Source organism: Salmo salar, chromosome 08 (assembly GCF_965601325.2).
Source record: "Salmo salar chromosome 08, fSalSal1, whole genome shotgun sequence".
NCBI lineage: Eukaryota > Metazoa > Chordata > Actinopteri > Salmoniformes > Salmonidae > Salmo > Salmo salar.
The window spans coordinates 2,398,489-2,424,809 of NC_138298.1; the positions used below are offsets into that span (position 1 = coordinate 2,398,489).

Consider the following 26,321-nt stretch of genomic DNA (forward strand, 5'->3'; position numbering starts at 1 on the left):
AAATGATGAAAGGAAATAAAGTTTGTATTTTATCCAACTACCTGTGCTAAAAAGTGATGGGAACAGTGTTTGTAATTTCTTCTACTTTTTCAGTGACACAAAGTTCAAGCTGCTTATCTAATTGGTGAAAATGCAATGTCTGTTTATCACACTCACTTTGACTATATATGTTGTAGCAAGAGATTGTTTCTCGCTTACGGCCATACCAGCCTGGGTACGCCCGATCTCGTCTGATCTCGGAAGCTAAGCAGGGTCGGGCCTGGTTAGTACTTGGATGGGAGACCGCCTGGGAATACCAGGTGCTGTAAGCATTTTGTCCACGAGGGTGTGCCCCTGCACTATTTCATCAGCAACACTGCCTTGTAGTAAGCATTTAATGATGAATTGACTAAATGCAGCTTCCTGCCTTTTTAATAGGATCAAATTTCCTTGTGTTTTCAATTAGCATCTGCCTTGTATTTATAAGACAAACAAGAATATTGTTGCTGAATGCAGCTTGTGTGTGCTTTGTGCTCCTTTGCCCTGTTCAAATGATGAAAGGAAATAAAGTTTGTATTTTATCCAACTACCTGTGCTAAAAAGTGATGGGAACAGTGTTTGTAATTTCTTCTACTTTTTCAGTGACACAAAGTTCAAGCTGCTTATCTAATTGGTGAAAATGCAATGTCTGTTTATCACACTCACTTTGACTATATATGTTGTAGCAAGAGATTGTTTCTCGCTTACGGCCATACCAGCCTGGGTACGCCCAATCTCGTCTGATCTCGGAAGCTAAGCAGGGTCGGGCCTGGTTAGTACTTGGATGGGAGACCGCCTGGGAATACCAGGTGCTGTAAGCATTTTGTCCACGAGGGTGTGCTCTTGCACTATTTCATCAGCAACACTGCCTTGTATTAAGCATTTAATGATGAATTGACTAAATGTCTGTTTTATCAGACTCACTTTGACTATATATGTTGTAGCAAGAGATTGTTTCTCGCTTACGGCCATACCAGCCTGGGTACGCCCGATCTCGTCTGATCTCGGAAGCTAAGCATGGTCGGGCCTGGTTAGTACTTGGATGGGAGACCGCCTGGGAATACCAGGTGCTGTAAGCATTTTGTCCACGAGGGTGTGCCCCTGCACTATTTCATCAGCAACACTGCCTTGTAGTAAGCATTTAATGATGAATTGACTAAATGCAGCTTCCTGCCTTTTTAATAGGATCAAATTTCCTTGTGTTTTCAATTAGCATCTGCCTTGTATTTATAAGACAAACAAGAATATTGTTGCTGAATGCAGCTTGTGTGTGCTTTGTGCTCCTTTGCCCTGTTCAAATGATGAAAGGAAATAAAGTTTGTATTTTATCCAACTACCTGTGCTAAAAAGTGATGGGAACAGTGTTTGTAATTTCTTCTACTTTTTCAGTGACACAAAGTTCAAGCTGCTTATCTAATTGGTGAAAATGCAATGTCTGTTTATCACACTCACTTTGACTATATATGTTGTAGCAAGAGATTGTTTCTCGCTTACGGCCATACCAGCCTGGGTACGCCCGATCTCGTCTGATCTCGGAAGCTAAGCAGGGTCGGGCCTGGTTAGTACTTGGATGGGAGACCGCCTGGGAATACCAGGTGCTGTAAGCATTTTGTCCACGAGGGTGTGCCCCTGCACTATTTCATCAGCAACACTGCCTTGTAGTAAGCATTTAATGATGAATTGACTAAATGCAGCTTCCTGCCTTTTTAATAGGATCAAATTTCCTTGTGTTTTCAATTAGCATCTGCCTTGTATTTATAAGACAAACAAGAATATTGTTGCTGAATGCAGCTTGTGTGTGCTTTGTGCTCCTTTGCCCTGTTCAAATGATGAAAGGAAATAAAGTTTGTATTTTATCCAACTACCTGTGCTAAAAAGTGATGGGAACAGTGTTTGTAATTTCTTCTACTTTTTCAGTGACACAAAGTTCAATTTGCTTATCTAATTGGTGAAAATGCAATGTCTGTTTATCACACTCACTTTGACTATATATGTTGTAGCAAGAGATTGTTTCTCGCTTACGGCCATACCAGCCTGGGTACGCCCGATCTCGTCTGATCTCGGAAGCTAAGCAGGGTCGGGCCTGGTTAGTACTTGGATGGGAGACCGCCTGGGAATACCAGGTGCTGTAAGCATTTTGTCCACGAGGGTGTGCCCCTGCACTATTTCATCAGCAACACTGCCTTGTAGTAAGCATTTAATGATGAATTGACTAAATGCAGCTTCCTGCCTTTTTAATAGGATCAAATTTCCTTGTGTTTTCAATTAGCATCTGCCTTGTATTTATAAGACAAACAAGAATATTGTTGCTGAATGCAGCTTGTGTGTGCTTTGTGCTCCTTTGCCCTGTTCAAATGATGAAAGGAAATAAAGTTTGTATTTTATCCAACTACCTGTGCTAAAAAGTGATGGGAACAGTGTTTGTAATTTCTTCTACTTTTTCAGTGACACAAAGTTCAATTTGCCTATCTAATTGGTGAAAATGCAATGTCTGTTTATCACACTCACTTTGACTATATATGTTGTAGCAAGAGATTGTTTCTCGCTTACGGCCATACCAGCCTGGGTACGCCCGATCTCGTCTGATCTCGGAAGCTAAGCAGGGTCGGGCCTGGTTAGTACTTGGATGGGAGACCGCCTGGGAATACCAGGTGCTGTAAGCATTTTGTCCACGAGGGTGTGCCCCTGCACTATTTCATCAGCAACACTGCCTTGTAGTAAGCATTTAATGATGAATTGACTAAATGCAGCTTCCTGCCTTTTTAATAGGATCAAATTTCCTTGTGTTTTCAATTAGCATCTGCCTTGTATTTATAAGACAAACAAGAATATTGTTGCTGAATGCAGCTTGTGTGTGCTTTGTGCTCCTTTGCCCTGTTCAAATGATGAAAGGAAATAAAGTTTGTATTTTATCCAACTACCTGTGCAAAAAAGTGATGGGAACAGTGTTTGTAATTTCTTCTACTTTTTCAGTGACACAAAGTTCAATTTGCCTATCTAATTGGTGAAAATGCAATGTCTGTTTATCACACTCACTTTGACTATATATGTTGTAGCAAGAGATTGTTTCTCGCTTACGGCCATACCAGCCTGGGTACGCCCGATCTCGTCTGATCTCGGAAGCTAAGCAGGGTCGGGCCTGGTTAGTACTTGGATGGGAGACCGCCTGGGAATACCAGGTGCTGTAAGCATTTTGTCCACGAGGGTGTGCCCCTGCACTATTTCATCAGCAACACTGCCTTGTAGTAAGCATTTAATGATGAATTGACTAAATGCAGCTTCCTGCCTTTTTAATAGGATCAAATTTCCTTGTGTTTTCAATTAGCATCTGCCTTGTATTTATAAGACAAACAAGAATATTGTTGCTGAATGCAGCTTGTGTGTGCTTTGTGCTCCTTTGCCCTGTTCAAATGATGAAAGGAAATAAAGTTTGTATTTTATCCAACTACCTGTGCTAAAAAGTGATGGGAACAGTGTTTGTAATTTCTTCTACTTTTTCAGTGACACAAAGTTCAAGCTGCTTATCTAATTGGTGAAAATGCAATGTCTGTTTATCACACTCACTTTGACTATATATGTTGTAGCAAGAGATTGTTTCTCGCTTACGGCCATACCAGCCTGGGTACGCCCGATCTCGTCTGATCTCGGAAGCTAAGCAGGGTCGGGCCTGGTTAGTACTTGGATGGGAGACCGCCTGGGAATACCAGGTGCTGTAAGCATTTTGTCCACGAGGGTGTGCCCCTGCACTATTTCATCAGCAACACTGCCTTGTAGTAAGCATTTAATGATGAATTGACTAAATGCAGCTTCCTGCCTTTTTAATAGGATCAAATTTCCTTGTGTTTTCAATTAGCATCTGCCTTGTATTTATAAGACAAACAAGAATATTGTTGCTGAATGCAGCTTGTGTGTGCTTTGTGCTCCTTTGCCCTGTTCAAATGATGAAAGGAAATAAAGTTTGTATTTTATCCAACTACCTGTGGTAAAAAGTGATGGGAACAGTGTTTGTAATTTCTTCTACTTTTTCAGTGACACAAAGTTCAAGCTGCTTATCTAATTGGTGAAAATGCAATGTCTGTTTATCACACTCACTTTGACTATATATGTTGTAGCAAGAGATTGTTTCTCGCTTACGGCCATACCAGCCTGGGTACGCCCGATCTCGTCTGATCTCGGAAGCTAAGCAGGGTCGGGCCTGGTTAGTACTTGGATGGGAGACCGCCTGGGAATACCAGGTGCTGTAAGCATTTTGTCCACGAGGGTGTGCCCCTGCACTATTTCATCAGCAACACTGCCTTGTAGTAAGCATTTAATGATGAATTGACTAAATGCAGCTTCCTGCCTTTTTAATAGGATCAAATTTCCTTGTGTTTTCAATTAGCATCTGCCTTGTATTTATAAGACAAACAAGAATATTGTTGCTGAATGCAGCTTGTGTGTGCTTTGTGCTCCTTTGCCCTGTTCAAATGATGAAAGGAAATAAAGTTTGTATTTTATCCAACTACCTGTGCTAAAAAGTGATGGGAACAGTGTTTGTAATTTCTTCTACTTTTTCAGTGACACAAAGTTCAAGCTGCTTATCTAATTGGTGAAAATGCAATGTCTGTTTATCACACTCACTTTGACTATATATGTTGTAGCAAGAGATTGTTTCTCGCTTACGGCCATACCAGCCTGGGTACGCCCGATCTCGTCTGATCTCGGAAGCTAAGCAGGGTCGGGCCTGGTTAGTACTTGGATGGGAGACCGCCTGGGAATACCAGGTGCTGTAAGCATTTTGTCCACGAGGGTGTGCTCTTGCACTATTTCATCAGCAACACTGCCTTGTATTAAGCATTTAATGATGAATTGACTAAATGTCTGTTTTATCAGACTCACTTTGACTATATATGTTGTAGCAAGAGATTGTTTCTCGCTTACGGCCATACCAGCCTGGGTACGCCCGATCTCGTCTGATCTCGGAAGCTAAGCAGGGTCGGGCCTGGTTAGTACTTGGATGGGAGACCGCCTGGGAATACCAGGTGCTGTAAGCATTTTGTCCACGAGGGTGTGCCCCTGCACTATTTCATCAGCAACACTGCCTTGTAGTAAGCATTTAATGATGAATTGACTAAATGCAGCTTCCTGCCTTTTTAATAGGATCAAATTTCCTTGTGTTTTCAATTAGCATCTGCCTTGTATTTATAAGACAAACAAGAATATTGTTGCTGAATGCAGCTTGTGTGTGCTTTGTGCTCCTTTGCCCTGTTCAAATGATGAAAGGAAATAAAGTTTGTATTTTATCCAACTACCTGTGCAAAAAAGTGATGGGAACAGTGTTTGTAATTTCTTCTACTTTTTCAGTGACACAAAGTTCAATTTGCCTATCTAATTGGTGAAAATGCAATGTCTGTTTATCACACTCACTTTGACTATATATGTTGTAGCAAGAGATTGTTTCTCGCTTACGGCCATACCAGCCTGGGTACGCCCGATCTCGTCTGATCTCGGAAGCTAAGCAGGGTCGGGCCTGGTTAGTACTTGGATGGGAGACCGCCTGGGAATACCAGGTGCTGTAAGCATTTTGTCCACGAGGGTGTGCCCCTGCACTATTTCATCAGCAACACTGCCTTGTAGTAAGCATTTAATGATGAATTGACTAAATGCAGCTTCCTGCCTTTTTAATAGGATCAAATTTCCTTGTGTTTTCAATTAGCATCTGCCTTGTATTTATAAGACAAACAAGAATATTGTTGCTGAATGCAGCTTGTGTGTGCTTTGTGCTCCTTTGCCCTGTTCAAATGATGAAAGGAAATAAAGTTTGTATTTTATCCAACTACCTGTGCTAAAAAGTGATGGGAACAGTGTTTGTAATTTCTTCTACTTTTTCAGTGACACAAAGTTCAAGCTGCTTATCTAATTGGTGAAAATGCAATGTCTGTTTATCACACTCACTTTGACTATATATGTTGTAGCAAGAGATTGTTTCTCGCTTACGGCCATACCAGCCTGGGTACGCCCGATCTCGTCTGATCTCGGAAGCTAAGCAGGGTCGGGCCTGGTTAGTACTTGGATGGGAGACCGCCTGGGAATACCAGGTGCTGTAAGCATTTTGTCCACGAGGGTGTGCCCCTGCACTATTTCATCAGCAACACTGCCTTGTAGTAAGCATTTAATGATGAATTGACTAAATGCAGCTTCCTGCCTTTTTAATAGGATCAAATTTCCTTGTGTTTTCAATTAGCATCTGCCTTGTATTTATAAGACAAACAAGAATATTGTTGCTGAATGCAGCTTGTGTGTGCTTTGTGCTCCTTTGCCCTGTTCAAATGATGAAAGGAAATAAAGTTTGTATTTTATCCAACTACCTGTGGTAAAAAGTGATGGGAACAGTGTTTGTAATTTCTTCTACTTTTTCAGTGACACAAAGTTCAAGCTGCTTATCTAATTGGTGAAAATGCAATGTCTGTTTATCACACTCACTTTGACTATATATGTTGTAGCAAGAGATTGTTTCTCGCTTACGGCCATACCAGCCTGGGTACGCCCGATCTCGTCTGATCTCGGAAGCTAAGCAGGGTCGGGCCTGGTTAGTACTTGGATGGGAGACCGCCTGGGAATACCAGGTGCTGTAAGCATTTTGTCCACGAGGGTGTGCCCCTGCACTATTTCATCAGCAACACTGCCTTGTAGTAAGCATTTAATGATGAATTGACTAAATGCAGCTTCCTGCCTTTTTAATAGGATCAAATTTCCTTGTGTTTTCAATTAGCATCTGCCTTGTATTTATAAGACAAACAAGAATATTGTTGCTGAATGCAGCTTGTGTGTGCTTTGTGCTCCTTTGCCCTGTTCAAATGATGAAAGGAAATAAAGTTTGTATTTTATCCAACTACCTGTGCTAAAAAGTGATGGGAACAGTGTTTGTAATTTCTTCTACTTTTTCAGTGACACAAAGTTCAAGCTGCTTATCTAATTGGTGAAAATGCAATGTCTGTTTATCACACTCACTTTGACTATATATGTTGTAGCAAGAGATTGTTTCTCGCTTACGGCCATACCAGCCTGGGTACGCCCGATCTCGTCTGATCTCGGAAGCTAAGCAGGGTCGGGCCTGGTTAGTACTTGGATGGGAGACCGCCTGGGAATACCAGGTGCTGTAAGCATTTTGTCCACGAGGGTGTGCTCTTGCACTATTTCATCAGCAACACTGCCTTGTATTAAGCATTTAATGATGAATTGACTAAATGTCTGTTTTATCAGACTCACTTTGACTATATATGTTGTAGCAAGAGATTGTTTCTCGCTTACGGCCATACCAGCCTGGGTACGCCCGATCTCGTCTGATCTCGGAAGCTAAGCAGGGTCGGGCCTGGTTAGTACTTGGATGGGAGACCGCCTGGGAATACCAGGTGCTGTAAGCATTTTGTCCACGAGGGTGTGCCCCTGCACTATTTCATCAGCAACACTGCCTTGTAGTAAGCATTTAATGATGAATTGACTAAATGCAGCTTCCTGCCTTTTTAATAGGATCAAATTTCCTTGTGTTTTCAATTAGCATCTGCCTTGTATTTATAAGACAAACAAGAATATTGTTGCTGAATGCAGCTTGTGTGTGCTTTGTGCTCCTTTGCCCTGTTCAAATGATGAAAGGAAATAAAGTTTGTATTTTATCCAACTACCTGTGCTAAAAAGTGATGGGAACAGTGTTTGTAATTTCTTCTACTTTTTCAGTGACACAAAGTTCAAGCTGCTTATCTAATTGGTGAAAATGCAATGTCTGTTTATCACACTCACTTTGACTATATATGTTGTAGCAAGAGATTGTTTCTCGCTTACGGCCATACCAGCCTGGGTACGCCCGATCTCGTCTGATCTCGGAAGCTAAGCAGGGTCGGTCCTGGTTAGTACTTGGATGGGAGACCGCCTGGGAATACCAGGTGCTGTAAGCAATTTGTCCACGAGGGTGTGCTCTTGCACTATTTCATCAGCAACACTGCCTTGTATTAAGCATTTAATGATGAATTGACTAAATGTCTGTTTTATCAGACTCACTTTGACTATATATGTTGTAGCAAGAGATTGTTTCTCGCTTACGGCCATACCAGCCTGGGTACGCCCGATCTCGTCTGATCTCGGAAGCTAAGCAGGGTCGGGCCTGGTTAGTACTTGGATGGGAGACCGCCTGGGAATACCAGGTGCTGTAAGCATTTTGTCCACGAGGGTGTGCCCCTGCACTATTTCATCAGCAACACTGCCTTGTAGTAAGCATTTAATGATGAATTGACTAAATGCAGCTTCCTGCCTTTTTAATAGGATCAAATTTCCTTGTGTTTTCAATTAGCATCTGCCTTGTATTTATAAGACAAACAAGAATATTGTTGCTGAATGCAGCTTGTGTGTGCTTTGTGCTCCTTTGCCCTGTTCAAATGATGAAAGGAAATAAAGTTTGTATTTTATCCAACTACCTGTGCTAAAAAGTGATGGGAACAGTGTTTGTAATTTCTTCTACTTTTTCAGTGACACAAAGTTCAAGCTGCTTATCTAATTGGTGAAAATGCAATGTCTGTTTATCACACTCACTTTGACTATATATGTTGTAGCAAGAGATTGTTTCTCGCTTACGGCCATACCAGCCTGGGTACGCCCGATCTCGTCTGATCTCGGAAGCTAAGCATGGTCGGGCCTGGTTAGTACTTGGATGGGAGACCGCCTGGGAATACCAGGTGCTGTAAGCATTTTGTCCACGAGGGTGTGCCCCTGCACTATTTCATCAGCAACACTGCCTTGTAGTAAGCATTTAATGATGAATTGACTAAATGCAGCTTCCTGCCTTTTTAATAGGATCAAATTTCCTTGTGTTTTCAATTAGCATCTGCCTTGTATTTATAAGACAAACAAGAATATTGTTGCTGAATGCAGCTTGTGTGTGCTTTGTGCTCCTTTGCCCTGTTCAAATGATGAAAGGAAATAAAGTTTGTATTTTATCCAACTACCTGTGCTAAAAAGTGATGGGAACAGTGTTTGTAATTTCTTCTACTTTTTCAGTGACACAAAGTTCAAGCTGCTTATCTAATTGGTGAAAATGCAATGTCTGTTTATCACACTCACTTTGACTATATATGTTGTAGCAAGAGATTGTTTCTCGCTTACGGCCATACCAGCCTGGGTACGCCCGATCTCGTCTGATCTCGGAAGCTAAGCAGGGTCGGGCCTGGTTAGTACTTGGATGGGAGACCGCCTGGGAATACCAGGTGCTGTAAGCATTTTGTCCACGAGGGTGTGCTCTTGCACTATTTCATCAGCAACACTGCCTTGTAGTAAGCATTTAATGATGAATTGACTAAATGTCTGTTTTATCAGACTCACTTTGACTATATATGTTGTAGCAAGAGATTGTTTCTCGCTTACGGCCATACCAGCCTGGGTACGCCCGATCTCGTCTGATCTCGGAAGCTAAGCAGGGTCGGGCCTGGTTAGTACTTGGATGGGAGACCGCCTGGGAATACCAGGTGCTGTAAGCATTTTGTCCACGAGGGTGTGCCCCTGCACTATTTCATCAGCAACACTGCCTTGTAGTAAGCATTTAATGATGAATTGACTAAATGCAGCTTCCTGCCTTTTTAATAGGATCAAATTTCCTTGTGTTTTCAATTAGCATCTGCCTTGTATTTATAAGACAAACAAGAATATTGTTGCTGAATGCAGCTTGTGTGTGCTTTGTGCTCCTTTGCCCTGTTCAAATGATGAAAGGAAATAAAGTTTGTATTTTATCCAACTACCTGTGCTAAAAAGTGATGGGAACAGTGTTTGTAATTTCTTCTACTTTTTCAGTGACACAAAGTTCAAGCTGCTTATCTAATTGGTGAAAATGCAATGTCTGTTTATCACACTCACTTTGACTATATATGTTGTAGCAAGAGATTGTTTCTCGCTTACGGCCATACCAGCCTGGGTACGCCCGATCTCGTCTGATCTCGGAAGCTAAGCATGGTCGGGCCTGGTTAGTACTTGGATGGGAGACCGCCTGGGAATACCAGGTGCTGTAAGCATTTTGTCCACGAGGGTGTGCCCCTGCACTATTTCATCAGCAACACTGCCTTGTAGTAAGCATTTAATGATGAATTGACTAAATGCAGCTTCCTGCCTTTTTAATAGGATCAAATTTCCTTGTGTTTTCAATTAGCATCTGCCTTGTATTTATAAGACAAACAAGAATATTGTTGCTGAATGCAGCTTGTGTGTGCTTTGTGCTCCTTTGCCCTGTTCAAATGATGAAAGGAAATAAAGTTTGTATTTTATCCAACTACCTGTGCTAAAAAGTGATGGGAACAGTGTTTGTAATTTCTTCTACTTTTTCAGTGACACAAAGTTCAAGCTGCTTATCTAATTGGTGAAAATGCAATGTCTGTTTATCACACTCACTTTGACTATATATGTTGTAGCAAGAGATTGTTTCTCGCTTACGGCCATACCAGCCTGGGTACGCCCGATCTCGTCTGATCTCGGAAGCTAAGCATGGTCGGGCCTGGTTAGTACTTGGATGGGAGACCGCCTGGGAATACCAGGTGCTGTAAGCATTTTGTCCACGAGGGTGTGCCCCTGCACTATTTCATCAGCAACACTGCCTTGTAGTAAGCATTTAATGATGAATTGACTAAATGCAGCTTCCTGCCTTTTTAATAGGATCAAATTTCCTTGTGTTTTCAATTAGCATCTGCCTTGTATTTATAAGACAAACAAGAATATTGTTGCTGAATGCAGCTTGTGTGTGCTTTGTGCTCCTTTGCCCTGTTCAAATGATGAAAGGAAATAAAGTTTGTATTTTATCCAACTACCTGTGCTAAAAAGTGATGGGAACAGTGTTTGTAATTTCTTCTACTTTTTCAGTGACACAAAGTTCAAGCTGCTTATCTAATTGGTGAAAATGCAATGTCTGTTTATCACACTCACTTTGACTATATATGTTGTAGCAAGAGATTGTTTCTCGCTTACGGCCATACCAGCCTGGGTACGCCCGATCTCGTCTGATCTCGGAAGCTAAGCAGGGTCGGGCCTGGTTAGTACTTGGATGGGAGACCGCCTGGGAATACCAGGTGCTGTAAGCATTTTGTCCACGAGGGTGTGCTCTTGCACTATTTCATCAGCAACACTGCCTTGTAGTAAGCATTTAATGATGAATTGACTAAATGTCTGTTTTATCAGACTCACTTTGACTATATATGTTGTAGCAAGAGATTGTTTCTCGCTTACGGCCATACCAGCCTGGGTACGCCCGATCTCGTCTGATCTCGGAAGCTAAGCAGGGTCGGGCCTTGTTAGTACTTGGATGGGAGACCGCCTGGGAATACCAGGTGCTGTAAGCATTTTGTCCACGAGGGTGTGCTCTTGCACTATTTCATCAGCAACACTGCCTTGTATTAAGCATTTAATGATGAATTGACTAAATGTCTGTTTTATCAGACTCACTTTGACTATATATGTTGTAGCAAGAGATTGTTTCTCGCTTACGGCCATACCAGCCTGGGTACGCCCGATCTCGTCTGATCTCAGAAGCTAAGCAGGGTCGGGCCTGGTTAGTACTTGGATGGGAGACCGCCTGGGAATACCAGGTGCTGTAAGCATTTTGTCCACGAGGGTGTGCCCCTGCACTATTTCATCAGCAACACTGCCTTGTAGTAAGCATTTAATGATGAATTGACTAAATGCAGCTTCCTGCCTTTTTAATAGGATCAAATTTCCTTGTGTTTTCAATTAGCATCTGCCTTGTATTTATAAGACAAACAAGAATATTGTTGCTGAATGCAGCTTGTGTGTGCTTTGTGCTCCTTTGCCCTGTTCAAATGATGAAAGGAAATAAAGTTAGTTTTTTATCCAACTACCTGTGGTAAAAAGTGATGGGAACAGTGTTTGTAATTTCTTCTACTTTTTCAGTGACACAAAGTTCAAGCTGCTTATCTAATTGGTGAAAATGCAATGTCTGTTTATCACACTCACTTTGACTATATATGTTGTAGCAAGAGATTGTTTCTCGCTTACGGCCATACCAGCCTGGGTACGCCCGATCTCGTCTGATCTCGGAAGCTAAGCAGGGTCGGGCCTGGTTAGTACTTGGATGGGAGACCCCCTGGGAATACCAGGTGCTGTAAGCATTTTGTCCACGAGGGTGTGCCCCTGCACTATTTCATCAGCAACACTGCCTTGTAGTAAGCATTTAATGATGAATTGACTAAATGCAGCTTCCTGCCTTTTTAATAGGATCAAATTTCCTTGTGTTTTCAATTAGCATCTGCCTTGTATTTATAAGACAAACAAGAATATTGTTGCTGAATGCAGCTTGTGTGTGCTTTGTGCTCCTTTGCCCTGTTCAAATGATGAAAGGAAATAAAGTTTGTATTTTATCCAACTACCTGTGCTAAAAAGTGATGGGAACAGTGTTTGTAATTTCTTCTACTTTTTCAGTGACACAAAGTTCAAGCTGCTTATCTAATTGGTGAAAATGCAATGTCTGTTTATCACACTCACTTTGACTATATATGTTGTAGCAAGAGATTGTTTCTCGCTTACGGCCATACCAGCCTGGGTACGCCCGATCTCGTCTGATCTCGGAAGCTAAGCAGGGTCGGGCCTGGTTAGTACTTGGATGGGAGACCGCCTGGGAATACCAGGTGCTGTAAGCATTTTGTCCACGAGGGTGTGCCCCTGCACTATTTCATCAGCAACACTGCCTTGTAGTAAGCATTTAATGATGAATTGACTAAATGCAGCTTCCTGCCTTTTTAATAGGATCAAATTTCCTTGTGTTTTCAATTAGCATCTGCCTTGTATTTATAAGACAAATAAGAATATTGTTGCTGAATGCAGCTTGTGTGTGCTTTGTGCTCCTTTGCCCTGTTCAAATGATGAAAGGAAATAAAGTTTGTATTTTATCCAACTACCTGTGCTAAAAAGTGATGGGAACAGTGTTTGTAATTTCTTCTACTTTTTCAGTGACACAAAGTTCAAGCTGCTTATCTAATTGGTGAAAATGCAATGTCTGTTTATCACACTCACTTTGACTATATATGTTGTAGCAAGAGATTGTTTCTCGCTTACGGCCATACCAGCCTGGGTACGCCCGATCTCGTCTGATCTCGGAAGCTAAGCAGGGTCGGGCCTGGTTAGTACTTGGATGGGAGACCGCCTGGGAATACCAGGTGCTGTACGCATTTTGTCCACGAGGGTGTGCCCCTGCACTATTTCATCAGCAACACTGCCTTGTAGTAAGCATTTAATGATGAATTGACTAAATGCAGCTTCCTGCCTTTTTAATAGGATCAAATTTCCTTGTGTTTTCAATTAGCATCTGCCTTGTATTTATAAGACAAACAAGAATATTGTTGCTGAATTGCAGCTTGTGTGTGCTTTGTGCTCCTTTGCCCTGTTCAAATGATGAAAGGAAATAAAGTTTGTATTTTATCCAACTACCTGTGCTAAAAAGTGATGGGAACAGTGTTTGTAATTTCTTCTACTTTTTCAGTGACACAAAGTTCAAGCTGCTTATCTAATTGGTGAAAATGCAATGTCTGTTTATCACACTCACTTTGACTATATATGTTGTAGCAAGAGATTGTTTCTCGCTTACGGCCATACCAGCCTGGGTACGCCCGATCTCGTCTGATCTCGGAAGCTAAGCAGGGTCGGGCCTGGTTAGTACTTGGATGGGAGACCGCCTGGGAATACCAGGTGCTGTAAGCATTTTGTCCACGAGGGTGTGCCCCTGCACTATTTCATCAGCAACACTGCCTTGTAGTAAGCATTTAATGATGAATTGACTAAATGCAGCTTCCTGCCTTTTTAATAGGATCAAATTTCCTTGTGTTTTCAATTAGCATCTGCCTTGTATTTATAAGACAAACAAGAATATTGTTGCTGAATGCAGCTTGTGTGTGCTTTGTGCTCCTTTGCCCTGTTCAAATGATGAAAGGAAATAAAGTTTGTATTTTATCCAACTACCTGTGCTAAAAAGTGATGGGAACAGTGTTTGTAATTTCTTCTACTTTTTCAGTGACACAAAGTTCAAGCTGCTTATCTAATTGGTGAAAATGCAATGTCTGTTTATCACACTCACTTTGACTATATATGTTGTAGCAAGAGATTGTTTCTCGCTTACGGCCATACCAGCCTGGGTACGCCCGATCTCGTCTGATCTCGGAAGCTAAGCAGGGTCGGGCCTGGTTAGTACTTGGATGGGAGACCGCCTGGGAATACCAGGTGCTGTACGCATTTTGTCCACGAGGGTGTGCCCCTGCACTATTTCATCAGCAACACTGCCTTGTAGTAAGCATTTAATGATGAATTGACTAAATGCAGCTTCCTGCCTTTTTAATAGGATCAAATTTCCTTGTGTTTTCAATTAGCATCTGCCTTGTATTTATAAGACAAACAAGAATATTGTTGCTGAATGCAGCTTGTGTGTGCTTTGTGCTCCTTTGCCCTGTTCAAATGATGAAAGGAAATAAAGTTTGTATTTTATCCAACTACCTGTGCTAAAAAGTGATGGGAACAGTGTTTGTAATTTCTTCTACTTTTTCAGTGACACAAAGTTCAAGCTGCTTATCTAATTGGTGAAAATGCAATGTCTGTTTATCACACTCACTTTGACTATATATGTTGTAGCAAGAGATTGTTTCTCGCTTACGGCCATACCAGCCTGGGTACGCCCGATCTCGTCTGATCTCGGAAGCTAAGCAGGGTCGGGCCTGGTTAGTACTTGGATGGGAGACCGCCTGGGAATACCAGGTGCTGTAAGCATTTTGTCCACGAGGGTGTGCCCCTGCACTATTTCATCAGCAACACTGCCTTGTAGTAAGCATTTAATGATGAATTGACTAAATGCAGCTTCCTGCCTTTTTAATAGGATCAAATTTCCTTGTGTTTTCAATTAGCATCTGCCTTGTATTTATAAGACAAACAAGAATATTGTTGCTGAATGCAGCTTGTGTGTGCTTTGTGCTCCTTTGCCCTGTTCAAATGATGAAAGGAAATAAAGTTTGTATTTTATCCAACTACCTGTGCTAAAAAGTGATGGGAACAGTGTTTGTAATTTCTTCTACTTTTTCAGTGACACAAAGTTCAAGCTGCTTATCTAATTGGTGAAAATGCAATGTCTGTTTATCACACTCACTTTGACTATATATGTTGTAGCAAGAGGTTGTTTCTCGCTTACGGCCATACCAGCCTGGGTACGCCCAATCTCGTCTGATCTCGGAAGCTAAGCAGGGTCGGGCCTGGTTAGTACTTGGATGGGAGACCGCCTGGGAATACCAGGTGCTGTAAGCATTTTGTCCACGAGGGTGTGCTCTTGCACTATTTCATCAGCAACACTGCCTTGTATTAAGCATTTAATGATGATTTGACTAAATGTCTGTTTTATCAGACTCACTTTGACTATATATGTTGTAGCAAGAGATTGTTTCTCGCTTACGGCCATACCAGCCTGGGTACGCCCGATCTCGTCTGATCTCGGAAGCTAAGCATGGTCGGGCCTGGTTAGTACTTGGATGGGAGACCGCCTGGGAATACCAGGTGCTGTAAGCATTTTGTCCACGAGGGTGTGCCCCTGCACTATTTCATCAGCAACACTGCCTTGTAGTAAGCATTTAATGATGAATTGACTAAATGCAGCTTCCTGCCTTTTTAATAGGATCAAATTTCCTTGTGTTTTCAATTAGCATCTGCCTTGTATTTATAAGACAAATAAGAATATTGTTGCTGAATGCAGCTTGTGTGTGCTTTGTGCTCCTTTGCCCTGTTCAAATGATGAAAGGAAATAAAGTTTGTATTTTATCCAACTACCTGTGCTAAAAAGTGATGGGAACAGTGTTTGTAATTTCTTCTACTTTTTCAGTGACACAAAGTTCAAGCTGCTTATCTAATTGGTGAAAATGCAATGTCTGTTTATCACACTCACTTTGACTATATATGTTGTAGCAAGAGATTGTTTCTCGCTTACGGCCATACCAGCCTGGGTACGCCCGATCTCGTCTGATCTCGGAAGCTAAGCAGGGTCGGGCCTGGTTAGTACTTGGATGGGAGACCGCCTGGGAATACCAGGTGCTGTACGCATTTTGTCCACGAGGGTGTGCCCCTGCACTATTTCATCAGCAACACTGCCTTGTAGTAAGCATTTAATGATGAATTGACTAAATGCAGCTTCCTGCCTTTTTAATAGGATCAAATTTCCTTGTGTTTTCAATTAGCATCTGCCTTGTATTTATAAGACAAACAAGAATATTGTTGCTGAATGCAGCTTGTGTGTGCTTTGTGCTCCTTTGCCCTGTTCAAATGATGAAAGGAAATAAAGTTTGTATTTTATCCAACTACCTGTGCTAAAAAGTGATGGGAACAGTGTTTGTAATTTCTTCTACTTTTTCAGTGACACAAAGTTCAAGCTGCTTATCTAATTGGTGAAAATGCAATGTCTGTTTATCACACTCACTTTGACTATATATGTTGTAGCAAGAGATTGTTTCTCGCTTACGGCCATATCAGCCTGGGTACGTCTGATCTCGGAAGCTAAGCAGGGTCGGGCCTGGTTAGTACTTGGATGGGAGACCGCCTGGGAATACCAGGTGCTGTAAGCATTTTGTCCACGAGGGTGTGCTCTTGCACTATTTCATCAGCAACACTGCCTTGTATTAAGCATTTAATGATGAATTGACTAAATGTCTGTTTTATCAGACTCACTTTGACTATATATGTTGTAGCAAGAGATTGTTTCTCGCTTACGGCCATACCAGCCTGGGTACGCCCGATCTTGTCTGATCTCGGAAGCTAAGCATGGTCGGGCCTGGTTAGTACTTGGATGGGAGACCGCCTGGGAATACCAGGTGCTGTAAGCATTTTGTCCACGAGGGTGTGCCCCTGCACTATTTCATCAGCAACACTGCCTTGTAGTAAGCATTTAATGATGAATTGACTAAATGCAGCTTCCTGCCTTTTTAATAGGATCAAATTTCCTTGTGTTTTCAATTAGCATCTGCCTTGTATTTATAAGACAAACAAGAATATTGTTGCTGAATGCAGCTTGTGTGTGCTTTGTGCTCCTTTGCCCTGTTCAAATGATGAAAGGAAATAAAGTTTGTATTTTATCCAACTACCTGTGCTAAAAAGTGATGGGAACAGTGTTTGTAATTTCTTCTACTTTTTCAGTGACACAAAGTTCAAGCTGCTTATCTAATTGGTGAAAATGCAATGTCTGTTTATCACACTCACTTTGACTATATATGTTGTAGCAAGAGATTGTTTCTCGCTTACGGCCATACCAGCCTGGGTACGCCCGATCTCGTCTGATCTCGGAAGCTAAGCAGGGTCGGGCCTGGTTAGTACTTGGATGGGAGACCGCCTGGGAATACCAGGTGCTGTAAGCATTTTGTCCACGAGGGTGTGCCCCTGCACTATTTCATCAGCAACACTGCCTTGTAGTAAGCATTTAATGATGAATTGACTAAATGCAGCTTCCTGCCTTTTTAATAGGATCAAATTTCCTTGTGTTTTCAATTAGCATCTGCCTTGTATTTATAAGACAAACAAGAATATTGTTGCTGAATGCAGCTTGTGTGTGCTTTGTGCTCCTTTGCCCTGTTCAAATGATGAAAGGAAATAAAGTTTGTATTTTATCCAACTACCTGTGCTAAAAAGTGATGGGAACAGTGTTTGTAATTTCTTCTACTTTTTCAGTGACACAAAGTTCAAGCTGCTTATCTAATTGGTGAAAATGCAATGTCTGTTTATCACACTCACTTTGACTATATATGTTGTAGCAAGAGATTGTTTCTCGCTTACGGCCATACCAGCCTGGGTACGCCCGATCTCGTCTGATCTCGGAAGCTAAGCAGGGTCGGGCCTGGTTAGTACTTGGATGGGAGACCGCCTGGGAATACCAGGTGCTGTAAGCATTTTGTCCACGAGGGTGTGCCCCTGCACTATTTCATCAGCAACACTGCCTTGTAGTAAGCATTTAATGATGAATTGACTAAATGCAGCTTCCTGCCTTTTTAATAGGATCAAATTTCCTTGTGTTTTCAATTAGCATCTGCCTTGTATTTATAAGACAAACAAGAATATTGTTGCTGAATGCAGCTTGTGTGTGCTTTGTGCTCCTTTGCCCTGTTCAAATGATGAAAGGAAATAAAGTTTGTATTTTATCCAACTACCTGTGCTAAAAAGTGATGGGAACAGTGTTTGTAATTTCTTCTACTTTTTCAGTGACACAAAGTTCAAGCTGCTTATCTAATTGGTGAAAATGCAATGTCTGTTTATCACACTCACTTTGACTATATATGTTGTAGCAAGAGGTTGTTTCTCGCTTACGGCCATACCAGCCTGGGTACGCCCAATCTCGTCTGATCACGGAAGCTAAGCAGGGTCGGGCCTGGTTAGTACTTGGATGGGAGACCGCCTGGGAATACCAGGTGCTGTAAGCATTTTGTCCACGAGGGTGTGCTCTTGCACTATTTCATCAGCAACACTGCCTTGTATTAAGCATTTAATGATGATTTGACTAAATGTCTGTTTTATCAGACTCACTTTGACTATATATGTTGTAGCAAGAGATTGTTTCTCGCTTACGGCCATACCAGCCTGGGTACGCCCGATCTCGTCTGATCTCGGAAGCTAAGCATGGTCGGGCCTGGTTAGTACTTGGATGGGAGACCGCCTGGGAATACCAGGTGCTGTAAGCATTTTGTCCACGAGGGTGTGCCCCTGCACTATTTCATCAGCAACACTGCCTTGTAGTAAGCATTTAATGATGAATTGACTAAATGCAGCTTCCTGCCTTTTTAATAGGATCAAATTTCCTTGTGTTTTCAATTAGCATCTGCCTTGTATTTATAAGACAAATAAGAATATTGTTGCTGAATGCAGCTTGTGTGTGCTTTGTGCTCCTTTGCCCTGTTCAAATGATGAAAGGAAATAAAGTTTGTATTTTATCCAACTACCTGTGCTAAAAAGTGATGGGAACAGTGTTTGTAATTTCTTCTACTTTTTCAGTGACACAAAGTTCAAGCTGCTTATCTAATTGGTGAAAATGCAATGTCTGTTTATCACACTCACTTTGACTATATATGTTGTAGCAAGAGATTGTTTCTCGCTTACGGCCATATCAGCCTGGGTACGTCTGATCTCGGAAGCTAAGCAGGGTCGGGCCTGGTTAGTACTTGGATGGGAGACCGCCTGGGAATACCAGGTGCTGTAAGCATTTTGTCCACGAGGGTGTGCTCTTGCACTATTTCATCAGCAACACTGCCTTGTATTAAGCATTTAATGATGAATTGACTAAATGTCTGTTTTATCAGACTCACTTTGACTATATATGTTGTAGCAAGAGATTGTTTCTCGCTTACGGCCATACCAGCCTGGGTACGCCCGATCTCGTCTGATCTCGGAAGCTAAGCATGGTCGGGCCTGGTTAGTACTTGGATGGGAGACCGCCTGGGAATACCAGGTGCTGTAAGCATTTTGTCCACGAGGGTGTGCCCCTGCACTATTTCATCAGCAACACTGCCTTGTAGTAAGCATTTAATGATGAATTGACTAAATGCAGCTTCCTGCCTTTTTAATAGGATCAAATTTCCTTGTGTTTTCAATTAGCATCTGCCTTGTATTTATAAGACAAACAAGAATATTGTTGCTGAATGCAGCTTGTGTGTGCTTTGTGCTCCTTTGCCCTGTTCAAATGATGAAAGGAAATAAAGTTTGTATTTTATCCAACTACCTGTGCTAAAAAGTGATGGGAACAGTGTTTGTAATTTCTTCTACTTTTTCAGTGACACAAAGTTCAAGCTGCTTATCTAATTGGTGAAAATGCAATGTCTGTTTATCACACTCACTTTGACTATATATGTTGTAGCAAGAGATTGTTTCTCGCTTACGGCCATACCAGCCTGGGTACGCCCGATCTCGTCTGATCTCGGAAGCTAAGCAGGGTCGGGCCTGGTTAGTACTTGGATGGGAGACCGCCTGGGAATACCAGGTGCTGTAAGCATTTTGTCCACGAGGGTGTGCCCCTGCACTATTTCATCAGCAACACTGCCTTGTAGTAAGCATTTAATGATGAATTGACTAAATGCAGCTTCCTGCCTTTTTAATAGGATCAAATTTCCTTGTGTTTTCAATTAGCATCTGCCTTGTATTTATAAGACAAACAAGAATATTGTTGCTGAATGCAGCTTGTGTGTGCTTTGTGCTCCTTTGCCCTGTTCAAATGATGAAAGGAAATAAAGTTTGTATTTTATCCAACTACCTGTGCTAAAAAGTGATGGGAACAGTGTTTGTAATTTCTTCTACTTTTTCAGTGACACAAAGTTCAAGCTGCTTATCTAATTGGTGAAAATGCAATGTCTGTTTATCACACTCACTTTGACTATATATGTTGTAGCAAGAGATTGTTTCTCGCTTACGGCCATACCAGCCTGGGTACGCCCGATCTCGTCTGATCTCGGAAGCTAAGCAGGGTCGGGCCTGGTTAGTACTTGGATGGGAGACCGCCTGGGAATACCAGGTGCTGTAAGCATTTTGTCCACGAGGGTGTGCCCCTGCACTATTTCATCAGCAACACTGCCTTGTAGTAAGCATTTAATGATGAATTGACTAAATGCAGCTTCCTGCCTTTTTAATAGGATCAAATTTCCTTGTGTTTTCAATTAGCATCTGCCTTGTATTTATAAGACAAACAAGAATATTGTTGCTGAATGCAGCTTGTGTGTGCTTTGTGCTCCTTTGCCCTGTTCAAATGATGAAAGGAAATAAAGTTTGTATTTTATCCAACTACCTGTGCTAAAAAGTGATGGGAACAGTGTTTGTAATTTCTTCTACTTTTTCAGTGACACAAAGTTCAAGCTGCTTATCTAATTGGTGAAAATGCAATGTCTGTTTATCACACTCACTTTGACTATATATGTTGTAGCAAGAGATTGTTTCTCGCTTACGGCCATACCAGCCTGGGTACGCCCGATCTCGTCTGATCTCGGAAGCTAAGCAGGGTCGGGCCTGGTTAGTACTTGGATGGGAGACCGCCTGGGAATACCAGGTGCTGTAAGCATTTTGTCCACGAGGGTGTGCCCCTGCACTATTTCATCAGCAACACTGCCTTGTAGTAAGCATTTAATGATGAATTGACTAAATGCAGCTTCCTGCCTTTTTAATAGGATCAAATTTCCTTGTGTTTTCAATTAGCATCTGCCTTGTATTTATAAGACAAACAAGAATATTGTTGCTGAATGCAGCTTGTGTGTGCTTTGTGCTCCTTTGCCCTGTTCAAATGATGAAAGGAAATAAAGTTTGTATTTTATCCAACTACCTGTGCTAAAAAGTGATGGGAACAGTGTTTGTAATTTCTTCTACTTTTTCAGTGACACAAAGTTCAAGCTGCTTATCTAATTGGTGAAAATGCAATGTCTGTTTATCACACTCACTTTGACTATATATGTTGTAGCAAGAGGTTGTTTCTCGCTTACGGCCATACCAGCCTGGGTACGCCCAATCTCGTCTGATCACGGAAGCTAAGCAGGGTCGGGCCTGGTTAGTACTTGGATGGGAGACCGCCTGGGAATACCAGGTGCTGTAAGCATTTTGTCCACGAGGGTGTGCTCTTGCACTATTTCATCAGCAACACTGCCTTGTATTAAGCATTTAATGATGATTTGACTAAATGTCTGTTTTATCAGACTCACTTTGACTATATATGTTGTAGCAAGAGATTGTTTCTCGCTTACGGCCATACCAGCCTGGGTACGCCCGATCTCGTCTGATCTCGGAAGCTAAGCATGGTCGGGCCTGGTTAGTACTTGGATGGGAGACCGCCTGGGAATACCAGGTGCTGTAAGCATTTTGTCCACGAGGGTGTGCCCCTGCACTATTTCATCAGCAACACTGCCTTGTAGTAAGCATTTAATGATGAATTGACTAAATGCAGCTTCCTGCCTTTTTAATAGGATCAAATTTCCTTGTGTTTTCAATTAGCATCTGCCTTGTATTTATAAGACAAATAAGAATATTGTTGCTGAATGCAGCTTGTGTGTGCTTTGTGCTCCTTTGCCCTGTTCAAATGATGAAAGGAAATAAAGTTTGTATTTTATCCAACTACCTGTGCTAAAAAGTGATGGGAACAGTGTTTGTAATTTCTTCTACTTTTTCAGTGACACAAAGTTCAAGCTGCTTATCTAATTGGTGAAAATGCAATGTCTGTTTATCACACTCACTTTGACTATATATGTTGTAGCAAGAGATTGTTTCTCGCTTACGGCCATATCAGCCTGGGTACGTCTGATCTCGGAAGCTAAGCAGGGTCGGGCCTGGTTAGTACTTGGATGGGAGACCGCCTGGGAATACCAGGTGCTGTAAGCATTTTGTCCACGAGGGTGTGCTCTTGCACTATTTCATCAGCAACACTGCCTTGTATTAAGCATTTAATGATGAATTGACTAAATGTCTGTTTTATCAGACTCACTTTGACTATATATGTTGTAGCAAGAGATTGTTTCTCGCTTACGGCCATACCAGCCTGGGTACGCCCGATCTCGTCTGATCTCGGAAGCTAAGCATGGTCGGGCCTGGTTAGTACTTGGATGGGAGACCGCCTGGGAATACCAGGTGCTGTAAGCATTTTGTCCACGAGGGTGTGCCCCTGCACTATTTCATCAGCAACACTGCCTTGTAGTAAGCATTTAATGATGAATTGACTAAATGCAGCTTCCTGCCTTTTTAATAGGATCAAATTTCCTTGTGTTTTCAATTAGCATCTGCCTTGTATTTATAAGACAAACAAGAATATTGTTGCTGAATGCAGCTTGTGTGTGCTTTGTGCTCCTTTGCCCTGTTCAAATGATGAAAGGAAATAAAGTTTGTATTTTATCCAACTACCTGTGCTAAAAAGTGATGGGAACAGTGTTTGTAATTTCTTCTACTTTTTCAGTGACACAAAGTTCAAGCTGCTTATCTAATTGGTGAAAATGCAATGTCTGTTTATCACACTCACTTTGACTATATATGTTGTAGCAAGAGATTGTTTCTCGCTTACGGCCATACCAGCCTGGGTACGCCCGATCTCGTCTGATCTCGGAAGCTAAGCAGGGTCGGGCCTGGTTAGTACTTGGATGGGAGACCGCCTGGGAATACCAGGTGCTGTAAGCATTTTGTCCACGAGGGTGTGCCCCTGCACTATTTCATCAGCAACACTGCCTTGTAGTAAGCATTTAATGATGAATTGACTAAATGCAGCTTCCTGCCTTTTTAATAGGATCAAATTTCCTTGTGTTTTCAATTAGCATCTGCCTTGTATTTATAAGACAAACAAGAATATTGTTGCTGAATGCAGCTTGTGTGTGCTTTGTGCTCCTTTGCCCTGTTCAAATGATGAAAGGAAATAAAGTTTGTATTTTATCCAACTACCTGTGCTAAAAAGTGATGGGAACAGTGTTTGTAATTTCTTCTACTTTTTCAGTGACACAAAGTTCAAGCTGCTTATCTAATTGGTGAAAATGCAATGTCTGTTTATCACACTCACTTTGACTATATATGTTGTAGCAAGAGATTGTTTCTCGCTTACGGCCATACCAGCCTGGGTACGCCCGATCTCGTCTGATCTCGGAAGCTAAGCAGGGTCGGGCCTGGTTAGTACTTGGATGGGAGACCGCCTGGGAATACCAGGTGCTGTAAGCATTTTGTCCACGAGGGTGTGCCCCTGCACTATTTCATCAGCAACACTGCCTTGTAGTAAGCATTTAATGATGAATTGACTAAATGCAGCTTCCTGCCTTTTTAATAGGATCAAATTTCCTTGTGTTTTCAATTAGCATCTGCCTTGTATTTATAAGACAAACAAGAATATTGTTGCTGAATGCAGCTTGTGTGTGCTTTGTGCTCCTTTGCCCTGTTCAAATGATGAAAGGAAATAAAGTTTGTATTTTATCCAACTACCTGTGCTAAAAAGTGATGGGAACAGTGTTTGTAATTTCTTCTACTTTTTCAGTGACACAAAGTTCAAGCTGCTTATCTAATTGGTGAAAATGCAATGTCTGTTTATCACACTCACTTTGACTATATATGTTGTAGCAAGAGGTTGTTTCTCGCTTACGGCCATACCAGCCTGGGTACGCCCAATCTCGTCTGATCTCGGAAGCTAAGCAGGGTCGGGCCTGGTTAGTACTTGGATGGGAGACCGCCTGGGAATACCAGGTGCTGTAAGCATTTTGTCCACGAGGGTGTGCTCTTGCACTATTTCATCAGCAACACTGCCTTGTATTAAGCATTTAATGATGATTTGACTAAATGTCTGTTTTATCAGACTCACTTTGACTATATATGTTGTAGCAAGAGATTGTTTCTCGCTTACGGCCATACCAGCCTGGGTACGCCCGATCTCGTCTGATCTCGGAAGCTAAGCATGGTCGGGCCTGGTTAGTACTTGGATGGGAGACCGCCTGGGAATACCAGGTGCTGTAAGCATTTTGTCCACGAGGGTGTGCCCCTGCACTATTTCATCAGCAACACTGCCTTGTAGTAAGCATTTAATGATGAATTGACTAAATGCAGCTTCCTGCCTTTTTAATAGGATCAAATTTCCTTGTGTTTTCAATTAGCATCTGCCTTGTATTTATAAGACAAATAAGAATATTGTTGCTGAATGCAGCTTGTGTGTGCTTTGTGCTCCTTTGCCCTGTTCAAATGATGAAAGGAAATAAAGTTTGTATTTTATCCAACTACCTGTGCTAAAAAGTGATGGGAACAGTGTTTGTAATTTCTTCTACTTTTTCAGTGACACAAAGTTCAAGCTGCTTATCTAATTGGTGAAAATGCAATGTCTGTTTATCACACTCACTTTGACTATATATGTTGTAGCAAGAGATTGTTTCTCGCTTACGGCCATACCAGCCTGGGTACGCCCGATCTCGTCTGATCTCGGAAGCTAAGCAGGGTCGGGCCTGGTTAGTACTTGGATGGGAGACCGCCTGGGAATACCAGGTGCTGTACGCATTTTGTCCACGAGGGTGTGCCCCTGCACTATTTCATCAGCAACACTGCCTTGTAGTAAGCATTTAATGATGAATTGACTAAATGCAGCTTCCTGCCTTTTTAATAGGATCAAATTTCCTTGTGTTTTCAATTAGCATCTGCCTTGTATTTATAAGACAAACAAGAATATTGTTGCTGAATGCAGCTTGTGTGTGCTTTGTGCTCCTTTGCCCTGTTCAAATGATGAAAGGAAATAAAGTTTGTATTTTATCCAACTACCTGTGCTAAAAAGTGATGGGAACAGTGTTTGTAATTTCTTCTACTTTTTCAGTGACACAAAGTTCAAGCTGCTTATCTAATTGGTGAAAATGCAATGTCTGTTTATCACACTCACTTTGACTATATATGTTGTAGCAAGAGATTGTTTCTCGCTTACGGCCATACCAGCCTGGGTACGCCCGATCTCGTCTGATCTCGGAAGCTAAGCAGGGTCGGGCCTGGTTAGTACTTGGATGGGAGACCGCCTGGGAATACCAGGTGCTGTACGCATTTTGTCCACGAGGGTGTGCCCCTGCACTATTTCATCAGCAACACTGCCTTGTAGTAAGCATTTAATGATGAATTGACTAAATGCAGCTTCCTGCCTTTTTAATAGGATCAAATTTCCTTGTGTTTTCAATTAGCATCTGCCTTGTATTTATAAGACAAACAAGAATATTGTTGCTGAATGCAGCTTGTGTGTGCTTTGTGCTCCTTTGCCCTGTTCAAATGATGAAAGGAAATAAAGTTTGTATTTTATCCAACTACCTGTGCTAAAAAGTGATGGGAACAGTGTTTGTAATTTCTTCTACTTTTTCAGTGACACAAAGTTCAAGCTGCTTATCTAATTGGTGAAAATGCAATGTCTGTTTATCACACTCACTTTGACTATATATGTTGTAGCAAGAGATTGTTTCTCGCTTACGGCCATACCAGCCTGGGTACGCCCGATCTCGTCTGATCTCGGAAGCTAAGCAGGGTCGGGCCTGGTTAGTACTTGGATGGGAGACCGCCTGGGAATACCAGGTGCTGTAAGCATTTTGTCCACGAGGGTGTGCCCCTGCACTATTTCATCAGCAACACTGCCTTGTAGTAAGCATTTAATGATGAATTGACTAAATGCAGCTTCCTGCCTTTTTAATAGGATCAAATTTCCTTGTGTTTTCAATTAGCATCTGCCTTGTATTTATAAGACAAACAAGAATATTGTTGCTGAATGCAGCTTGTGTGTGCTTTGTGCTCCTTTGCCCTGTTCAAATGATGAAAGGAAATAAAGTTTGTATTTTATC

The 26,321-nt window shown here is 41.9% G+C and overlaps 54 non-coding genes and 3 pseudogenes across 54 annotated transcripts; all 57 read left to right on the forward strand.

Annotated features, from left to right (window-relative positions):
* The first annotated feature begins 192 nt into the window (after positions 1–192).
* Positions 193–311, forward strand: LOC145855458 (5S ribosomal RNA). Its single transcript, XR_014376346.1, has one exon. It is a non-coding gene; the product is annotated as a 5S ribosomal RNA (ribosomal RNA).
* A 409-nt stretch (positions 312–720) lies between these two features.
* LOC145885959 (5S ribosomal RNA) lies at positions 721–839 on the forward strand. The gene has a single exon (XR_014397543.1). It is a non-coding gene; the product is annotated as a 5S ribosomal RNA (ribosomal RNA).
* Positions 840–978: 139 nt separating this feature from the next.
* Positions 979–1,097, forward strand: LOC145884898 (5S ribosomal RNA). The gene has a single exon (XR_014396478.1). It is a non-coding gene; the product is annotated as a 5S ribosomal RNA (ribosomal RNA).
* Positions 1,098–1,506: 409 nt separating this feature from the next.
* On the forward strand, positions 1,507–1,625 carry LOC145855459 (5S ribosomal RNA). The gene has a single exon (XR_014376347.1). It is a non-coding gene; the product is annotated as a 5S ribosomal RNA (ribosomal RNA).
* A 409-nt stretch (positions 1,626–2,034) lies between these two features.
* Positions 2,035–2,153, forward strand: LOC145855460 (5S ribosomal RNA). The gene has a single exon (XR_014376348.1). It is a non-coding gene; the product is annotated as a 5S ribosomal RNA (ribosomal RNA).
* A 409-nt stretch (positions 2,154–2,562) lies between these two features.
* On the forward strand, positions 2,563–2,681 carry LOC145855461 (5S ribosomal RNA). The gene has a single exon (XR_014376349.1). It is a non-coding gene; the product is annotated as a 5S ribosomal RNA (ribosomal RNA).
* Positions 2,682–3,090: 409 nt separating this feature from the next.
* On the forward strand, positions 3,091–3,209 carry LOC145855462 (5S ribosomal RNA). The gene has a single exon (XR_014376350.1). It is a non-coding gene; the product is annotated as a 5S ribosomal RNA (ribosomal RNA).
* A 409-nt stretch (positions 3,210–3,618) lies between these two features.
* On the forward strand, positions 3,619–3,737 carry LOC145855463 (5S ribosomal RNA). The gene has a single exon (XR_014376351.1). It is a non-coding gene; the product is annotated as a 5S ribosomal RNA (ribosomal RNA).
* A 409-nt stretch (positions 3,738–4,146) lies between these two features.
* LOC145855464 (5S ribosomal RNA) lies at positions 4,147–4,265 on the forward strand. Its single transcript, XR_014376352.1, has one exon. It is a non-coding gene; the product is annotated as a 5S ribosomal RNA (ribosomal RNA).
* A 409-nt stretch (positions 4,266–4,674) lies between these two features.
* On the forward strand, positions 4,675–4,793 carry LOC145855465 (5S ribosomal RNA). The gene has a single exon (XR_014376353.1). It is a non-coding gene; the product is annotated as a 5S ribosomal RNA (ribosomal RNA).
* Positions 4,794–4,932: 139 nt separating this feature from the next.
* LOC145855467 (5S ribosomal RNA) lies at positions 4,933–5,051 on the forward strand. Its single transcript, XR_014376355.1, has one exon. It is a non-coding gene; the product is annotated as a 5S ribosomal RNA (ribosomal RNA).
* Positions 5,052–5,460: 409 nt separating this feature from the next.
* Positions 5,461–5,579, forward strand: LOC145855468 (5S ribosomal RNA). The gene has a single exon (XR_014376356.1). It is a non-coding gene; the product is annotated as a 5S ribosomal RNA (ribosomal RNA).
* Positions 5,580–5,988: 409 nt separating this feature from the next.
* LOC145855469 (5S ribosomal RNA) lies at positions 5,989–6,107 on the forward strand. Its single transcript, XR_014376357.1, has one exon. It is a non-coding gene; the product is annotated as a 5S ribosomal RNA (ribosomal RNA).
* Positions 6,108–6,516: 409 nt separating this feature from the next.
* LOC145855470 (5S ribosomal RNA) lies at positions 6,517–6,635 on the forward strand. The gene has a single exon (XR_014376358.1). It is a non-coding gene; the product is annotated as a 5S ribosomal RNA (ribosomal RNA).
* A 409-nt stretch (positions 6,636–7,044) lies between these two features.
* LOC145855471 (5S ribosomal RNA) lies at positions 7,045–7,163 on the forward strand. The gene has a single exon (XR_014376359.1). It is a non-coding gene; the product is annotated as a 5S ribosomal RNA (ribosomal RNA).
* Positions 7,164–7,302: 139 nt separating this feature from the next.
* LOC145855472 (5S ribosomal RNA) lies at positions 7,303–7,421 on the forward strand. Its single transcript, XR_014376360.1, has one exon. It is a non-coding gene; the product is annotated as a 5S ribosomal RNA (ribosomal RNA).
* Positions 7,422–7,830: 409 nt separating this feature from the next.
* On the forward strand, positions 7,831–7,949 carry LOC145884853 (5S ribosomal RNA). The gene has a single exon (XR_014396433.1). It is a non-coding gene; the product is annotated as a 5S ribosomal RNA (ribosomal RNA).
* A 139-nt stretch (positions 7,950–8,088) lies between these two features.
* Positions 8,089–8,207, forward strand: LOC145855473 (5S ribosomal RNA). Its single transcript, XR_014376361.1, has one exon. It is a non-coding gene; the product is annotated as a 5S ribosomal RNA (ribosomal RNA).
* Positions 8,208–8,616: 409 nt separating this feature from the next.
* On the forward strand, positions 8,617–8,735 carry LOC145884899 (5S ribosomal RNA). The gene has a single exon (XR_014396479.1). It is a non-coding gene; the product is annotated as a 5S ribosomal RNA (ribosomal RNA).
* A 409-nt stretch (positions 8,736–9,144) lies between these two features.
* LOC145855474 (5S ribosomal RNA) lies at positions 9,145–9,263 on the forward strand. Its single transcript, XR_014376362.1, has one exon. It is a non-coding gene; the product is annotated as a 5S ribosomal RNA (ribosomal RNA).
* A 139-nt stretch (positions 9,264–9,402) lies between these two features.
* Positions 9,403–9,521, forward strand: LOC145855475 (5S ribosomal RNA). Its single transcript, XR_014376363.1, has one exon. It is a non-coding gene; the product is annotated as a 5S ribosomal RNA (ribosomal RNA).
* A 409-nt stretch (positions 9,522–9,930) lies between these two features.
* LOC145884901 (5S ribosomal RNA) lies at positions 9,931–10,049 on the forward strand. The gene has a single exon (XR_014396481.1). It is a non-coding gene; the product is annotated as a 5S ribosomal RNA (ribosomal RNA).
* A 409-nt stretch (positions 10,050–10,458) lies between these two features.
* Positions 10,459–10,577, forward strand: LOC145884902 (5S ribosomal RNA). Its single transcript, XR_014396482.1, has one exon. It is a non-coding gene; the product is annotated as a 5S ribosomal RNA (ribosomal RNA).
* Positions 10,578–10,986: 409 nt separating this feature from the next.
* Positions 10,987–11,105, forward strand: LOC145855476 (5S ribosomal RNA). The gene has a single exon (XR_014376364.1). It is a non-coding gene; the product is annotated as a 5S ribosomal RNA (ribosomal RNA).
* Positions 11,106–11,244: 139 nt separating this feature from the next.
* On the forward strand, positions 11,245–11,363 carry LOC145886222 (5S ribosomal RNA). Its single transcript, XR_014397806.1, has one exon. It is a non-coding gene; the product is annotated as a 5S ribosomal RNA (ribosomal RNA).
* Positions 11,364–11,502: 139 nt separating this feature from the next.
* On the forward strand, positions 11,503–11,621 carry LOC145885417 (5S ribosomal RNA). Its single transcript, XR_014396998.1, has one exon. It is a non-coding gene; the product is annotated as a 5S ribosomal RNA (ribosomal RNA).
* A 409-nt stretch (positions 11,622–12,030) lies between these two features.
* On the forward strand, positions 12,031–12,149 carry LOC145857535 (5S ribosomal RNA). Its single transcript, XR_014378434.1, has one exon. It is a non-coding gene; the product is annotated as a 5S ribosomal RNA (ribosomal RNA).
* A 409-nt stretch (positions 12,150–12,558) lies between these two features.
* LOC145855478 (5S ribosomal RNA) lies at positions 12,559–12,677 on the forward strand. The gene has a single exon (XR_014376366.1). It is a non-coding gene; the product is annotated as a 5S ribosomal RNA (ribosomal RNA).
* Positions 12,678–13,086: 409 nt separating this feature from the next.
* On the forward strand, positions 13,087–13,205 carry LOC145884544 (5S ribosomal RNA). The gene has a single exon (XR_014396122.1). It is a non-coding gene; the product is annotated as a 5S ribosomal RNA (ribosomal RNA).
* A 410-nt stretch (positions 13,206–13,615) lies between these two features.
* On the forward strand, positions 13,616–13,734 carry LOC145855479 (5S ribosomal RNA). Its single transcript, XR_014376367.1, has one exon. It is a non-coding gene; the product is annotated as a 5S ribosomal RNA (ribosomal RNA).
* A 409-nt stretch (positions 13,735–14,143) lies between these two features.
* On the forward strand, positions 14,144–14,262 carry LOC145884545 (5S ribosomal RNA). The gene has a single exon (XR_014396123.1). It is a non-coding gene; the product is annotated as a 5S ribosomal RNA (ribosomal RNA).
* A 409-nt stretch (positions 14,263–14,671) lies between these two features.
* LOC145855480 (5S ribosomal RNA) lies at positions 14,672–14,790 on the forward strand. The gene has a single exon (XR_014376368.1). It is a non-coding gene; the product is annotated as a 5S ribosomal RNA (ribosomal RNA).
* Positions 14,791–15,199: 409 nt separating this feature from the next.
* LOC145885960 (5S ribosomal RNA) lies at positions 15,200–15,318 on the forward strand. The gene has a single exon (XR_014397544.1). It is a non-coding gene; the product is annotated as a 5S ribosomal RNA (ribosomal RNA).
* A 139-nt stretch (positions 15,319–15,457) lies between these two features.
* Positions 15,458–15,576, forward strand: LOC145884903 (5S ribosomal RNA). The gene has a single exon (XR_014396483.1). It is a non-coding gene; the product is annotated as a 5S ribosomal RNA (ribosomal RNA).
* A 409-nt stretch (positions 15,577–15,985) lies between these two features.
* LOC145884546 (5S ribosomal RNA) lies at positions 15,986–16,104 on the forward strand. The gene has a single exon (XR_014396124.1). It is a non-coding gene; the product is annotated as a 5S ribosomal RNA (ribosomal RNA).
* A 409-nt stretch (positions 16,105–16,513) lies between these two features.
* LOC145853537 (uncharacterized) lies at positions 16,514–16,622 on the forward strand (annotated as a pseudogene).
* Positions 16,623–16,761: 139 nt separating this feature from the next.
* On the forward strand, positions 16,762–16,880 carry LOC145850803 (5S ribosomal RNA). Its single transcript, XR_014372651.1, has one exon. It is a non-coding gene; the product is annotated as a 5S ribosomal RNA (ribosomal RNA).
* Positions 16,881–17,289: 409 nt separating this feature from the next.
* On the forward strand, positions 17,290–17,408 carry LOC145855481 (5S ribosomal RNA). Its single transcript, XR_014376369.1, has one exon. It is a non-coding gene; the product is annotated as a 5S ribosomal RNA (ribosomal RNA).
* A 409-nt stretch (positions 17,409–17,817) lies between these two features.
* LOC145855482 (5S ribosomal RNA) lies at positions 17,818–17,936 on the forward strand. Its single transcript, XR_014376370.1, has one exon. It is a non-coding gene; the product is annotated as a 5S ribosomal RNA (ribosomal RNA).
* A 409-nt stretch (positions 17,937–18,345) lies between these two features.
* On the forward strand, positions 18,346–18,464 carry LOC145852213 (5S ribosomal RNA). The gene has a single exon (XR_014374067.1). It is a non-coding gene; the product is annotated as a 5S ribosomal RNA (ribosomal RNA).
* Positions 18,465–18,603: 139 nt separating this feature from the next.
* Positions 18,604–18,722, forward strand: LOC145884904 (5S ribosomal RNA). Its single transcript, XR_014396484.1, has one exon. It is a non-coding gene; the product is annotated as a 5S ribosomal RNA (ribosomal RNA).
* Positions 18,723–19,131: 409 nt separating this feature from the next.
* Positions 19,132–19,240, forward strand: LOC145853538 (uncharacterized; annotated as a pseudogene).
* Positions 19,241–19,379: 139 nt separating this feature from the next.
* On the forward strand, positions 19,380–19,498 carry LOC145884905 (5S ribosomal RNA). The gene has a single exon (XR_014396485.1). It is a non-coding gene; the product is annotated as a 5S ribosomal RNA (ribosomal RNA).
* A 409-nt stretch (positions 19,499–19,907) lies between these two features.
* On the forward strand, positions 19,908–20,026 carry LOC145855483 (5S ribosomal RNA). Its single transcript, XR_014376371.1, has one exon. It is a non-coding gene; the product is annotated as a 5S ribosomal RNA (ribosomal RNA).
* Positions 20,027–20,435: 409 nt separating this feature from the next.
* On the forward strand, positions 20,436–20,554 carry LOC145855484 (5S ribosomal RNA). The gene has a single exon (XR_014376372.1). It is a non-coding gene; the product is annotated as a 5S ribosomal RNA (ribosomal RNA).
* A 409-nt stretch (positions 20,555–20,963) lies between these two features.
* LOC145855485 (5S ribosomal RNA) lies at positions 20,964–21,082 on the forward strand. The gene has a single exon (XR_014376373.1). It is a non-coding gene; the product is annotated as a 5S ribosomal RNA (ribosomal RNA).
* A 409-nt stretch (positions 21,083–21,491) lies between these two features.
* On the forward strand, positions 21,492–21,610 carry LOC145852214 (5S ribosomal RNA). Its single transcript, XR_014374068.1, has one exon. It is a non-coding gene; the product is annotated as a 5S ribosomal RNA (ribosomal RNA).
* A 139-nt stretch (positions 21,611–21,749) lies between these two features.
* LOC145884906 (5S ribosomal RNA) lies at positions 21,750–21,868 on the forward strand. The gene has a single exon (XR_014396486.1). It is a non-coding gene; the product is annotated as a 5S ribosomal RNA (ribosomal RNA).
* A 409-nt stretch (positions 21,869–22,277) lies between these two features.
* On the forward strand, positions 22,278–22,386 carry LOC145853539 (uncharacterized; annotated as a pseudogene).
* A 139-nt stretch (positions 22,387–22,525) lies between these two features.
* On the forward strand, positions 22,526–22,644 carry LOC145884907 (5S ribosomal RNA). Its single transcript, XR_014396487.1, has one exon. It is a non-coding gene; the product is annotated as a 5S ribosomal RNA (ribosomal RNA).
* Positions 22,645–23,053: 409 nt separating this feature from the next.
* LOC145855486 (5S ribosomal RNA) lies at positions 23,054–23,172 on the forward strand. The gene has a single exon (XR_014376374.1). It is a non-coding gene; the product is annotated as a 5S ribosomal RNA (ribosomal RNA).
* A 409-nt stretch (positions 23,173–23,581) lies between these two features.
* Positions 23,582–23,700, forward strand: LOC145855487 (5S ribosomal RNA). The gene has a single exon (XR_014376375.1). It is a non-coding gene; the product is annotated as a 5S ribosomal RNA (ribosomal RNA).
* Positions 23,701–24,109: 409 nt separating this feature from the next.
* On the forward strand, positions 24,110–24,228 carry LOC145885961 (5S ribosomal RNA). Its single transcript, XR_014397545.1, has one exon. It is a non-coding gene; the product is annotated as a 5S ribosomal RNA (ribosomal RNA).
* A 139-nt stretch (positions 24,229–24,367) lies between these two features.
* LOC145884908 (5S ribosomal RNA) lies at positions 24,368–24,486 on the forward strand. Its single transcript, XR_014396488.1, has one exon. It is a non-coding gene; the product is annotated as a 5S ribosomal RNA (ribosomal RNA).
* A 409-nt stretch (positions 24,487–24,895) lies between these two features.
* LOC145884547 (5S ribosomal RNA) lies at positions 24,896–25,014 on the forward strand. The gene has a single exon (XR_014396125.1). It is a non-coding gene; the product is annotated as a 5S ribosomal RNA (ribosomal RNA).
* Positions 25,015–25,423: 409 nt separating this feature from the next.
* On the forward strand, positions 25,424–25,542 carry LOC145884548 (5S ribosomal RNA). Its single transcript, XR_014396126.1, has one exon. It is a non-coding gene; the product is annotated as a 5S ribosomal RNA (ribosomal RNA).
* A 409-nt stretch (positions 25,543–25,951) lies between these two features.
* LOC145855489 (5S ribosomal RNA) lies at positions 25,952–26,070 on the forward strand. Its single transcript, XR_014376377.1, has one exon. It is a non-coding gene; the product is annotated as a 5S ribosomal RNA (ribosomal RNA).
* Positions 26,071–26,321: the final 251 nt, after the last annotated feature.